General features: G+C 42.4%; 1 protein-coding gene across 20 annotated transcripts in view; it reads right to left on the reverse strand.

Annotated features, from left to right (window-relative positions):
• Positions 1-12,785, reverse strand: part of RASGEF1B (RasGEF domain family member 1B) — a 545,064-nt gene that overhangs the window by 440,526 nt on the left and 91,753 nt on the right. The window lies entirely within an intron of this gene.

Below are 12,785 nucleotides of genomic sequence, written 5' to 3' on the forward strand. Positions count from 1 at the left end.
AGAAAATGTCAAACTCCAGTCCATTCTGAGAAGGTTGCTTTTATTTTTCTCTTTCCTATCTGTAACACATTTCTCTCGCATTGAGACCTTGGCTCCCCTGTGAAAGCCCTCCACACCATACCTGGGCTCGGACACCTCTTCGCAAGCCACTCCACCCCACAGGGAGAGCCTCCTCACCCTTCTCAGGCTCCAGTGCCTCCTTCTGAGCTATATTCTTTCACGAGCACCCTCCTCACTCCACTTGGGCTCCATGCCAGGCCCTCCATTGTGGGCATTCCTCATCCTGCCTGGTCTCCAACAATCTGTACTGGATGAATACTCTCCTCACCTCACACAGGCTTTTAACAAATACACTTAGCAGCCCTTCTCCCTGTATTCTCTGGTTACCCCACTTGGACTCTGATCCCCAGCAAAGATCACCCTCCTGCTGGAATGCCCTCCTTACCCTGCATGGGCTTCATCACTCCCACGTAGACACCCTTCGCATCCCTGTTGTACTCGAACACTCTGCTCCGTGTCACCAGAGCTTCCCACCCCTACCCTCGGCAAAGATCCCAGCTTGCTAAATTCCACTTAATGGCTTTTTGGTGGAATAGTTCAGGAAAAGAGAGGAAAAGAAGGAAAAAAGGAAAAGAAAGAGAAAGAAGGAGTGTTGAGTTCACAGAATATAAACCAAGAGGCATTAGTGGCTATATCACCACTGTCATAAAGAACTCCCTAAGTATGATACCAACACAGGGGAAAGCAGACTCAAGGGTTGCCAAGAGACAGATTTCCAACATCATTAGAACATCTGCATCCAACCATGCCTGAAGTCAGGTATACTACCATATTTTCATTTGTAAAGCAATAAATTAAATCTTATACTCAAGCTAGGTTGAGTTGACATTTCTGTCACTGGCAATTGGAAAAATCTTAATAAATAGATTTACTCTAGTTGTTAATCCAATTTTTATCTTGTGGTGCCATAATTCTAATAACTGACTGGGTGTCTGAAATACACCTAATACTAAGTACCTATCCTGTATCCCAACTAAAATAACTCGGTTCTCACCTTAACAACATAACCATACTGTGTGCAGGATCACATTATTGTCTTCCTATGCTTCAAGCAGCACCTGGCTGCTTGTATGTACTCCATAAATACTTGTTGACCCTGGCAAGAGGCTACACCTTGCTCTTTACAGGCCTCACTACAAACTGAAGTCCCGTCCCTCAGTCTGAACCTGGTATCTGGAACTCTATGCCCTTAGAATGCTCACAGACATCCTAAAGCAAACCAGCTGCTTGCATATTTGAAATTTTACATATTCTCCTGATAATTGTGGTAAAAACTAACATTATTGTGCTCTTCTAAGTGCTATGGGCTTTACATATAGTATTTCATTTAATCCTCACAAGAAGCTGATAGTATAGGTACTATAATTGTCACTTCCATATTAGAAAGAACACCAAATCTCAAAGGGGTTACCTGAATTGGCCAAAGACACCCCTTTGGTCAGTGTCTGTGCCAGAACTTGAACTCAGACAGTGTGTCTTCAAAGGTGCCTTTTTTTTCCTTTTATATATCATCTTTGAATTTTTTTAATTTTCAATTGTGGCAAAATACACATAACAGAAAATTTACCTTATCACCCATTTTTAAGTGAATGCAGTAATGTTACCTGCATTCACGTTGTTATTCAGTCAATCTCCAGAACTTTTCATCTTGCAATTCTAAAACTCTGTACCCATCAAGCAATTTATTCCTCACCTCACCCAGCCCCTGGCAACCATTATACTCTGTCTCTGAATTTGACAAATCTAGGAACCTCATTAAATGGAGTCATACAGTATTTGTCCTTTTGTGACTGCCTAATTTCGTCTACCATAATGTCCTCAAGGTTCATCTGTGCTGTGGCATACATTAGGATTACCTTCCTTTTTAAGTCTGAGTAATATTCTGCAGTATGCATACACCACATCTTGCTTATCCATTCACCCACTAACAGACACTGGGTTGCTTTCAAAAGCTGCCCTTCTGAACCACTACATTTAATCATCTCCCATGTGCTTTGCTGTCTGCTTTCTACATTTAGAACCTCTTCTAGGACTGCCCTGTGACCTGGGTGCTCTGGTCTGCCTAACTGCCTTGCTCTTTCTACCCACAGCCAGATGTTTCCTCTACCTGGCCCCTTAGCACCTGTTCAGCCCCAGGGTAAGGGAGGAGGCCCTGTAGCTCTTACGCTCCAGTTTCTTCTTGTCTACCCTGTTTGCCATGGCTCACTGCTCCACACCAGCCCTCTCGTGAACCATGTCAGCTACAAAGAACAGGATTTCTAAGGAGTGGTACTCCCTGGCATACAAATTACTTGGGAGATGAATCCTTCCTATCTCTTTTGAACATCCCTTTCAGGCATGCCACTGACTGACGCCGAGAAGCTCCGATTACTATTAATAACTCCACAGTAGAGAGGGGAAGAAGGAGCTGAGCTCAAAATAAAACAATGATGAACTCAGTGCACGAATAAGGCCGAGACAAATGACTATAATGTATTCTGGATCCGTATGTCTCCAGAGCTAATTAACATGTAGAAAGAAGCCTAATACTGAACATTCTCTGAAAATGCAATGGCACAAGGAAAACACTAATAAAGACCAGATATTTTCACATGATAAATCGCCAGGCAAAGGTTATGTTTTATAGGTCTTCATTTAGAGCTCTCAGAAAGCACATAGTAGGCACTTATTCATTCACTTGACACGTTTTCATGTTTCTACTCTAAAACAGGCATAGGCTTAGTGCAGAGTTTACAGAGGTGAGTCAGACAAAGGCCAGCCTTCAGGAAGGAAGTCAGACAAGCAAACAAGCTATTACTATAATGCAACCAGTCTATTGATCCCAGTGATCAAGCAGTTATAAAACGAACAAAGCTCTAGAAGAAGGAACTCCTTTTTTCAGTTTGCAACTCTCTATTAGCTACTTTGTAGCTAGAGAAGGGGACATGGTGCAGGAGAGGCAATCATTTTATTTGCCACCACAGAAGAAGAGGGTTGAGATTACTCAAGAGCATTTAGAAATCACTTCCTGTCCCCATCAATCCATTCCCCATCCAACATCCCTGAAGAGCTTTATTTTTTTCTGTATGGTTCCAGGATCTCATCCTCATCTGCACCTTCATCCCATTGAACATGAAGAATAGCACAGCCCTCAAGGGTCCAAAGTGGTACCTGGTGGCCCAGTGAGGTCTTTTCAGCCCTATCTCCAAGGTTCGGAGAGCCAAAGCATGAACAAGCACACAGAGAACTCTCACAGCTTCTCACATTGAGTGTCTACACATTCACTCAAACATCCATATGCATCTCCACACTCTACAAGTAGTTACTGAAACTACCGTGTGCCCGGTGCTGTTAGGGACACAGTGCTGGACAAAATCACTACAATCACCGTAGGCCTTAATGTGCTATGAAACCACCATCAAGCCCTGCCTAAACTGCAAGCATTGTAAAGCATTGTAAACTTTACGTTTGGTATTTACCTTATTAGATGGTTCACTGATTTTTCCTCCAAATTGCTAACTAGTCATTTCAACAATATTTGTATCTGCCCTTTGCCACTGTTTTTATAAAATCTCTGGAATCATACAGTTAAAAAAAATTTTTTTATATGCAAGGGCCATGTTTTTGTGAAATATCTCCCAATGCCTTTCTTTCAGGATAATTCAGTTTCTTTTCCTGGTGTCCCTGGGAAGTGGACAGGGAAAGGTACAGTTAAGGCTTTTTCCACCACTAGCATTTCCACCACTCATCTGTGGATGAGTCCTAAAATATTTTAACTATTGTAGCTCTTTGTGCTTTAAAATCTAACAGAAATAGCCTCTCAAATATACTTTTACAGAATCTCCTTTGTAAATTTCATTCCTTCATATAAACTCTTCTCTCCATCCCAATGAGATTTTAATTGTTATTGTATTAAGTCTATAAATCACTGCAATTTGAGAAAATCTTCACATGATCTAGCCTTCCCACCTGGGAGATATTTACTTTTAATGAACTCAGGCAATTATGTTCCCAAAAGTCACTCTTCAATCCCAGAATCCCTGACCACAGCCAGCCTGACCCGCCTCTACACACAGCATCATCACAAACATGCTCAGCTGATTCCAGGAGCAAAAACACAGAGTCTAAATGAATAAAGATAATGTGAGATATAGATATAGATACACACACACACCTATATATAGTAATATTATCCAGTCATAAAAGAAGGAGTGGACACACAAGATGGCAGAAGAGTAGGGTCCCCAAGTCACCTGTCCCCACCAAATTACCTAGATAACCTTCAAATCATCCTGAAAATCTACAAATTCGGCCTGAGATTTAAAGAGAGACCAGCTGGAATGCTACAGTGAGAAGAGGTCGCGCTTCTATCCAGGTAGGAAGACGGGGAAAAAGAAATAAAGACACAAAAGGCCTCCAAGGGAGGAGCCGGGCTGAGGCCGGGGCGAGTGTCCCCAGGACAGGAGAGCCCCGTCCCGGAGACGCAGGAGCTGCACCGACCTTCCCGGGCGGAAAGGGGCTCGCGGGGAGGTGGAGCAGGACCCAGGAGGGCGGGGATGCGCTCGGGCTCCCGGGGACACTAACAGACACCTGCGCCCCGGGAGATGCGCCGAGCTCCCTAAGGGCTGCAGCGCGCACGGCGGGACCCGGAGCAGCTCGGGGGGGCTCGGGGGCGGCTCCGCGGAGGGGGCTGCGGGGCGGGAGCAGCTCGGGGGGACTCGGGGGCGGCTCCGCGGAGGGGGCTGCGAGGCGGGAGCAGCTCGGGGGGCTCGGGGGGCTCGGGGGCGGCTCCGCGGAGGGGGCTGCGGGGCGGGAGCAGCTCGGGGGTGGCCTCGGGGGGGCTCCTCGGAGGGGGCTACTGGGCGGGAGCAGCTCGGGGGGGCTCGGGGGCGGCTCCGCGGAGGGGCCTGCGGGGCGGGAGCGCGAATCCACCAGCGTAGGCTCCGGAGCACAGGGCGCCGGGACACAGCCCAGGATCCGGCCTCCCCCGGGACAGGCAGAGGCCGGGAGGGCCCAGGACAGCAAGGACGCTCCTGCCCCAGCTGAGCAGATCAGCGGCCCCGCCCCGGAGCCTCCAGGCCCTGCAGACCGAGAGCTCTGGAGCTACTGCGGGAGCTGACTCCAGGGCTGCAGAGCTGGCCCCGCCACTGCGGCTGTTCCTCCTGGGGCCTCACGGGGTAAACAACCCCCACTGAGCCCTGGACCAGGCAGGGGCACAGCAGCTCCCCCAAGTGCTAACACCTGAAAATCAGCACAACAGGCCCCTCCCCCAGAAGACCAACTAGACGGACAAGTTCCAGGGGAAATCAAGGGACTTAATTAAAGTATAGAGAATCAGAAGATACTCCCCCGTGTTTTTGTTTGTTTGCTTGTTTTGTTTTGTTTTTTTTTGTTTTTTGTTTTTTTTTTTTTTTTTGCTTTTTGATTTGTTTGCTTCCCCCACCCCTTTTTTTCTTTCTCTTTTTCTTCTCTTTTTTTCTTTTTTCTTCCTTTTTTCTTTTTCTCTTTTCTTTCCTTCTTTCTGTCCTCTCTTTTTCCCCTTTTCCCAATACAACTTGTTTTTGGCCACTCTCCACTGAACAAAATGACTAGAAGGAAAACCTCACCTCAAAAGAAAGAATCAGAAACAGTCCTCTCTCCCACAGAGTTACAAAATTTGGATTACAATTCAATGTCAGAAAGCTACTGGTTATATTATAAAGCTACTGGTGGATCTAGAAAAAGCATAAAGGACTCAAGAGACTTCATGACTGCAGAATTTAGATCTAATCAGACAGAAATTAAAAATCAATTGAATAAGATGCTATCCAAACTAGAAGTCCTAACGACGAGGGTTAACGAGGTGGAAGAACAAGTGAGTGACATAGAAAACAAGTTGATGGCAAAGAGGGAAACTGAGGAAAAAAGAGACAAACAATTAAAAGACCATGAGGATAGATTAAGGGAAATAAATAACAGCCTGAGGAAGAAAAACCTACATTTAATTGGGGTTCCCGAGGGCGCCGAAAGAGACAGAGGGCCAGAATATGTATTTGAACAAATCATAGCTGAAAACTTTCCTAATCTGGGAAGGGAAACAGGCATTCAGATCCAGGAAATAGAGAGATCCCCCCGTAAAATCAATAAAAACCATTCAACACCTCGACATTTAATAGTTAAGCTTGCAAATTCCAAAGATAAAGAGAAGATCCTTAAAGCAGCAAGAGATAAGAAATCCCTGAATTTTATGAGAAGGAGTATTAGGGTAACAGCTGACCTCTCCACAGAGACCTGGCAGGCCAGGAAGGGCTGGCAGGATATATTCAGGGTCCTAAGTGAGAAGACCATGCAACCAAGAATACTTTATCCAGCAAGGCTCTCATTCAGAATGGAAGGAGAGATAAAGAGCTTCCAAGACAGGCAGGAACTGAAAGAATATGTGACCTCCAAACCAGCTATGCAAGAAATTTTAAGGGGGACTCTTAAAATTACCCTTTAAGAAGAAGTCCAGTGGGACAATCCACAAAAACAAGGACTGAATAGATAAACTAAACTCATATCTTTCAATAGTAACTCTGAACATGAACCGGCTTAACGACCCCATCAAAAGGTGCAGGGTTTCAGACTGGATAAAAAAGCAGGACCCATCTATTTGCTGTCTACAAGATACTCATTTTAGACAGAAGGACACCTACAGCCTGAAAATAAAAGGTTGGAGAACCATTTACCATTCAAATGGTCCTCAAAAGAAAGCAGGGGTAGCCATCCTTATATCAAATAAACTAAAATTTACCCCGAAGACTGGAGTGAGAGATGAAGAGGGACACTATAACATACTTAAAGGATCTATTCAACAAGAGGACTTAACAATCCTCAATATATATGCCCCGAATGTGGGAGCTCCCAAATATTTAAATCAATTAATAACCAAAGTTAAGACATACTTAGATAATAATACACTTATACTTGGTGACTTCAATCTAGCTCTTTCTACCCTCGATAGGTCTTCTAAACACAACATCTCCAAAGAAACTAGAGCTTTAAATGATACACTGGACCAGATGGATTTCACAGATATCTACAGATCTTTACATCCAAACTCAACTGAATACACATTCTTCTCAAGTGCACATGGAACTTTCTCCAGAATAGACCACATACTGGGTCACAAATCGGGTCTGAACCCGTACCAAAAGATTGGTATCATCCCCTGCATATTCTCAGACCATAATGCCTTGAAATTAGAACTAAATCACAACAAGAAGTTTGGAAGGACCTCAAACACGTGGAGGTTAAGGACCATCCTGCTAAAAGATGAAAGGGTCAACCAGGAAATTAAGGAAGAATTAAAAAGATTCATGGAAACTAATGAGAATGAAGATACAACTGTTCAAAATCTTTGGGATGCAGCAAAAGCAGTCCTGAGGGGGAAATACACCGCAATACAAGCATCCATTCAAAAACTGGAAAGAACTCAAATACAAAAGCTAACCTTACACATAAAGGAGCTAGAGAAAAAAACAGCAAATAGATCCTACACCCAGCAGAAGAAGAGAGTTAATAAAGATTCGAGAAGAACTCAACGAAATCGAAATGAGAAGAACTGTGGAACAGATCAACAAAACCAGGAGTTGGTTCTTTGAAAGAATTAATAAGATAGATAAACCATTAGCCACCTTATGAAAAAGAAGAGAGAGAAGACTCAAATTAATACAATCATGAATGAGAAAGGAGAGATCACTACCAACACCAAGGAAATACAAACGATTTTAAAAACATATTATGAACTGCTATATGCCAATAAATTAGGCAATCTAGAAGAAATGGACGTATTTCTGGAAAGCCAGAAACTACCAAAACTGGAACAGGAAGAAATAGAAAACCTGAACAGGCCAATAACCAGAGAGGAAATTGAAGCAGTCATCAAAAATCTCCCAAGACACAAAAGCCCAGGGCCAGATGGCTTCCCAGGGGAATTCTATCAAACGTTTAGAGAAGAAACCATACCTATTCTACTAAAGCTGTTTGGAAAGATAGAAAGAGATGGAATACTTCCAAATTCGTTCTATGAGGCCAGCATCACCTTAATTCCAAAACCAGACAAAGACCCCACCAAAAAGGAGAATTATAGACCAATATCCCTGATGAACATGGATGCAAAAATTCTCAACAAGATACTAGCCAATAGGATCCAACAGTACATTAAGAAAATTATTCACCATGACCAAGTAGGATTTATTCCCGGGACACAAGGCTGGTTCAACACTCGTAAAACAATCAATGTGATTCATCATATCAGCAAGAGAAAAACCAAGAACCCTATGATCCTCTCATTAGATGCAGAGAAAGCATTGACAAAATACAGCATCCATTCCTGATCAAAACTCTTCAGAGTGTAGGGATAGAGGGAACATTCCTCAACATCTTAAAAGCCATCTATGAAGAGCCCACAGCAAATATAATTCTCAATGGGGAAGCACTGGGAGCCTTTCCCCTAAGATCAGGAACAAGACAGGGATGTCCACTCTCACCACTGCTATTCAACATAGTACTGGAAGTCCTAACCTCAGCAATCAGACAACAAAAAGACAATAAAGGCATTCAAATTGGCAAAGAAGAAATCAAACTCTCCCTCTTCGCCGATGACATGATACTCTACATAGAAAACCCAAAAGCCTCCACCCCAAGATTGCTAGAACTCATACAGCAATTTGGCAGCATGGCAGGATACAAAATCAATGCCCAGAAGCCAGTGGCATTTCTATACACTAACAATGAGACTGAAGAAAGAGAAATTAAGGAGTCAATCCCATTTACAATTGCACCCAAAAGCATAAGATACCTCGGAATAAACCTAACCAAAGAGGTAAAGGACCTATACCCTAAAAACTATAGAACACTTCTGAAAGAAATTGAGGAAGACACAAAGAGATGGAAAAATATTCCATGCTCATGGATTGGCAGAATTAATATCGTGAAAATGTCAATGTTACCCAGGGCAATTTACACGTTTAATGCAATCCCTATCAAAATACCATGGAATTTCTTCAGAGAGTTAGAACAAATTATTTTAAGATTTGTGTGGAATCAGAAAAGACCCCAAATAGCCAGGGGAATTTTAAAAAAGAAAACCATAGCTGGGGGCATCACAATGCCAGATTTCAGGTTGTACTACAAAGCTGTGGTCATCAAGACAGTGTGGGACTGGCACAAAAACAGACACATAGATCAATGGAACAGAATAGAGAACCCAGAAGTGGACCCTGAACTTTATGGTCAACTAATATTCAATAAAGGAGGAAAGACCATCCACTGGAAGAAAGACAGTCTCTTCAATAAATAGTGCTGGGAAAATTGGACATCCACATGCAGAAGAATGAAACTAGACCACTCTCTTGCACCAGACACAAAGATAAACTCAAAATGGATGAAAGATCTAAATGTGAGACAAGATTCCATCAAAATCCTAGAGGAGAACACAGGCAACACCCTTTTTGAACTTAGCCACAGTAAATTCTTGTAAGATACATCCACGAAGGCAAAAGAAACAAAAGCAAAAATGAACTATTGGGACTTCACCAAGCTAAGAAGCTTTTGCACAGCAAAGGATACAGTCAACAAAATGAAAAGACAACTTACAGAATGGGAGAAGATATTTGCAAATGACATATCAGATAAAGGGCTAGTTTCCAAGATCTATAAAGAACTTAAACTCAACACCAAAGAAACAAACAATCCAATCATGAAATGGGCAAAAGACATGAACAGAAATCTCACAGAGGAAGACATAGACATGGCCAACATGCACATGAGAAAATGCTCTGCATCACTTGCCATCAGGGAAATACAAATCCAAACCACAATGAGATCCCACCTCACACCAGTGAGAATGGGGACAATTAACAAGGCAGGAAACCACAAATGTTGGAGAGGATGCGGAGAAAAGGGAACCCTCCTGCACTGTTGGTGGGAATGTGAACTGGTGCAGCCACTCTGGAAAACTGTGTGGAGGTTCCTCAAAGAGTTAAAAATAGACCTGCCCTACGACCCAGCAATTGCACTGTTGGGGATTTACCCCAAAGATACAGATGCAATGAAACGCCGGGACACCTGCACCCCGATGTTTCTAGCAGCAATGGCCACAATAGCCAAACTGTGGAAGGAGCCTCGGTGTCCATCGAAAGATGAATGGAAAAAGAAGATGTGGTTTATTTATACAATGGAATATTACTCAGCCATTAGAAATGACAAATACCCACCATTTGCTTCAACAAATGGAACTGGAGGGTATTATGCTGAGTGAAATAAGTCAATCGGAGAAGGACAAACATTATATGTTCTCATTCATTTGGGAAATATAAATAATAGTGAAAGAGAATAGAAGGAAGGGAGAAGAAATGGGTAGGAAATATCAGAAAGGGAGACAGAACTTAAAGACTCCTAACTCTGGGAAACGAACTAGGGGTGGTGGAAGGGGAGGTGGGCGGGGGGTGGGGGTGACTGGGTGACGGGCAATGAGAGGGGCACTTGACGGGATGAGCACTGGGTGTTTTTCTGTATGTTGGCAAATTGAACACCAGTAAAAAATAAATTTATTATTAAAAAAATAATAATAAATAAAAAAAGAAGGAAACCCTGTCATTTATAACAACATGGATGGACCTTGAGGATATTATGCTAAGTGAAATAAGTCAAACACAGAAAGACAAATACTGTATGATCTCACTATTATATGTGGAATCTAAATAAAAGGAAACAAAACAAAACAAAAACCCGGAGCTCAGAGATACACAGAACAGATTAACAGTTGCCAGAGTCGGTGGAGAGAACAGGTGAAGGTGGTTAAAAAGTACAAACTTCCAACTATAAAATAAATAATTCATGGAGATGTAATGTACAGCATAATGACTATAGTTAGTAACACTGTATTGCATATTGGAAAGTTGCTAAGAGAGTAGATCTTGAAAGTTTTTACCACAAGAAAAAAAATTGTAACATGTATGGTGCTATATGTTAACTAGACTTATTGTAGTGATTATTTTCACAATATATATAAATATCAAATCATTATACTATACACCTGAAACTAATATAATGTTGTTTGTCAATTATATTTCAATAAAAAAATAAAAATAGCTCCTACACAGTTCTGGGTACTCAGTGAAAAACTTAATACTGACTGCTACTAGACCAACCCTTGCTCGAATCTATGCAGTAAAGGAAACATTTAAGCAAAATATTTAAAATATAAAATAATAAAAGCTACACTGAAAAAATTTTCAGTTTCACTAGAAAATAGTTCCCCTAGTCCTCTCAATCATTGGCCAACATTTATTAAGGTACTTCCTAAAGTTAGGCACTGAAGATACAGTTCCTACCCTCAAGAATCCTATACTTTGGGACACCTGGGTGGCTCAGCAGTTAAGTGTCTGCCTTTGGCTCAGGGCATAATCCTGGAGTCCCAGGATCAAGTCCTACATCGGGCTCCCTGCATGCAGACTGCTTCTCCTTCTGCCTATGTCTCTGCCTCTCTGTGTCTGTGTTTCTCATGAATAAATAAATTTAAAAGAAAAAGGATGCTATACTTTTAGTTGGGTAGGTATGCAATATGCCTAGAATGAAAAAACCATTGAAGGTAGTATATATTATTATAGATGAATTATGCAGTACCTATAGGAAGTGCTAATGTAGTAAAAAAAAAAAAAAAGGCTGAGACCATTGGTCAGAAAAAGACACAAGTGTGAGTAAGACTTGGGGAGCCTGAATAGTGGAGTCCTATTTAGATAGGTGAAGAGCCCAGCACAATATCAGATATATAGGTAGTCAGTAATTTCTAAATAAACAAGGAGGATGGGCTTGCCAAGCAGGGACAATGCCACTGAGCAAGGCACAGTGGGAGCAAATGCTGCAGACAGTATCCCTGGGGAATAGCAAGTCAAACAAATTCTCCATCAAGTTATAGTGAACAGATGAAAAAGGTGGACAAAGTAGGGGAATTTCAAACTGGTAAGGGCTCATGGATAATCTTACTTAATTTTCTATTAGGGGCTCATGACTATCTAAATTTTTGGTTGCTGTTGTTCAATTCCAAAAGGGTTTACTGAGCACCTTTACATTCTAGGCACTGTGCACTCGGGATGTAAACATGGTAAGATATTCTCTCTGAACTCAAGGATCCCCTAGGGGAATGGTCATCCATACAAGTAAATGACCACCAACGTGGCACATATTCTAACAGAAATGCAACCACCTAGGAGGTGTGGGAGGTAGTGGTGCTTAGGCTGAGTCTGGAAGATAAGTGGGCATTGTTAAGCACTGGGACAGTAGGAATCCCAGGAAGAGATAGTGAAAAAGTGTGAGTACGTGAGTCTGTGACTGCACATCGATGCTGTCTGAAATGTAGAGCTCGAGGGGCAAGAGGTGGCTACAATAGACCAGAGAAATAGGGAGAGTTCTGGCTGTTATTCATAGAAGTCTGGACTTTGCCCCATAGGCAGTGGGGAGCCACTGAAGACTTTTACATAGCAGGAATGGCTTTTTGGAAAGAAAACTCTGGCACGGTTAGAGACATCTAGAGCAGGAGGGTTGGTAGGATTTTACTGGTCCTGCTTTTTTATTGCTAGCATTAGTAGTAACGTAGGTTTTGCCCGATAGCAAGTACCCTAAACTCAGTTCTTTTCCTAGCTCTGCCATGAAACAGGCACCTGGGACAAGTCATTTCCCCTCTATGATCCTCAGTTTCCTTGTTGCAAAATGGAGAAGCTATA

The sequence above is a fragment of the Canis lupus genome, chromosome 33, assembly GCF_048164855.1.
Source record: "Canis lupus baileyi chromosome 33, mCanLup2.hap1, whole genome shotgun sequence".
Taxonomy (NCBI): Eukaryota; Metazoa; Chordata; class Mammalia; order Carnivora; family Canidae; genus Canis; species Canis lupus.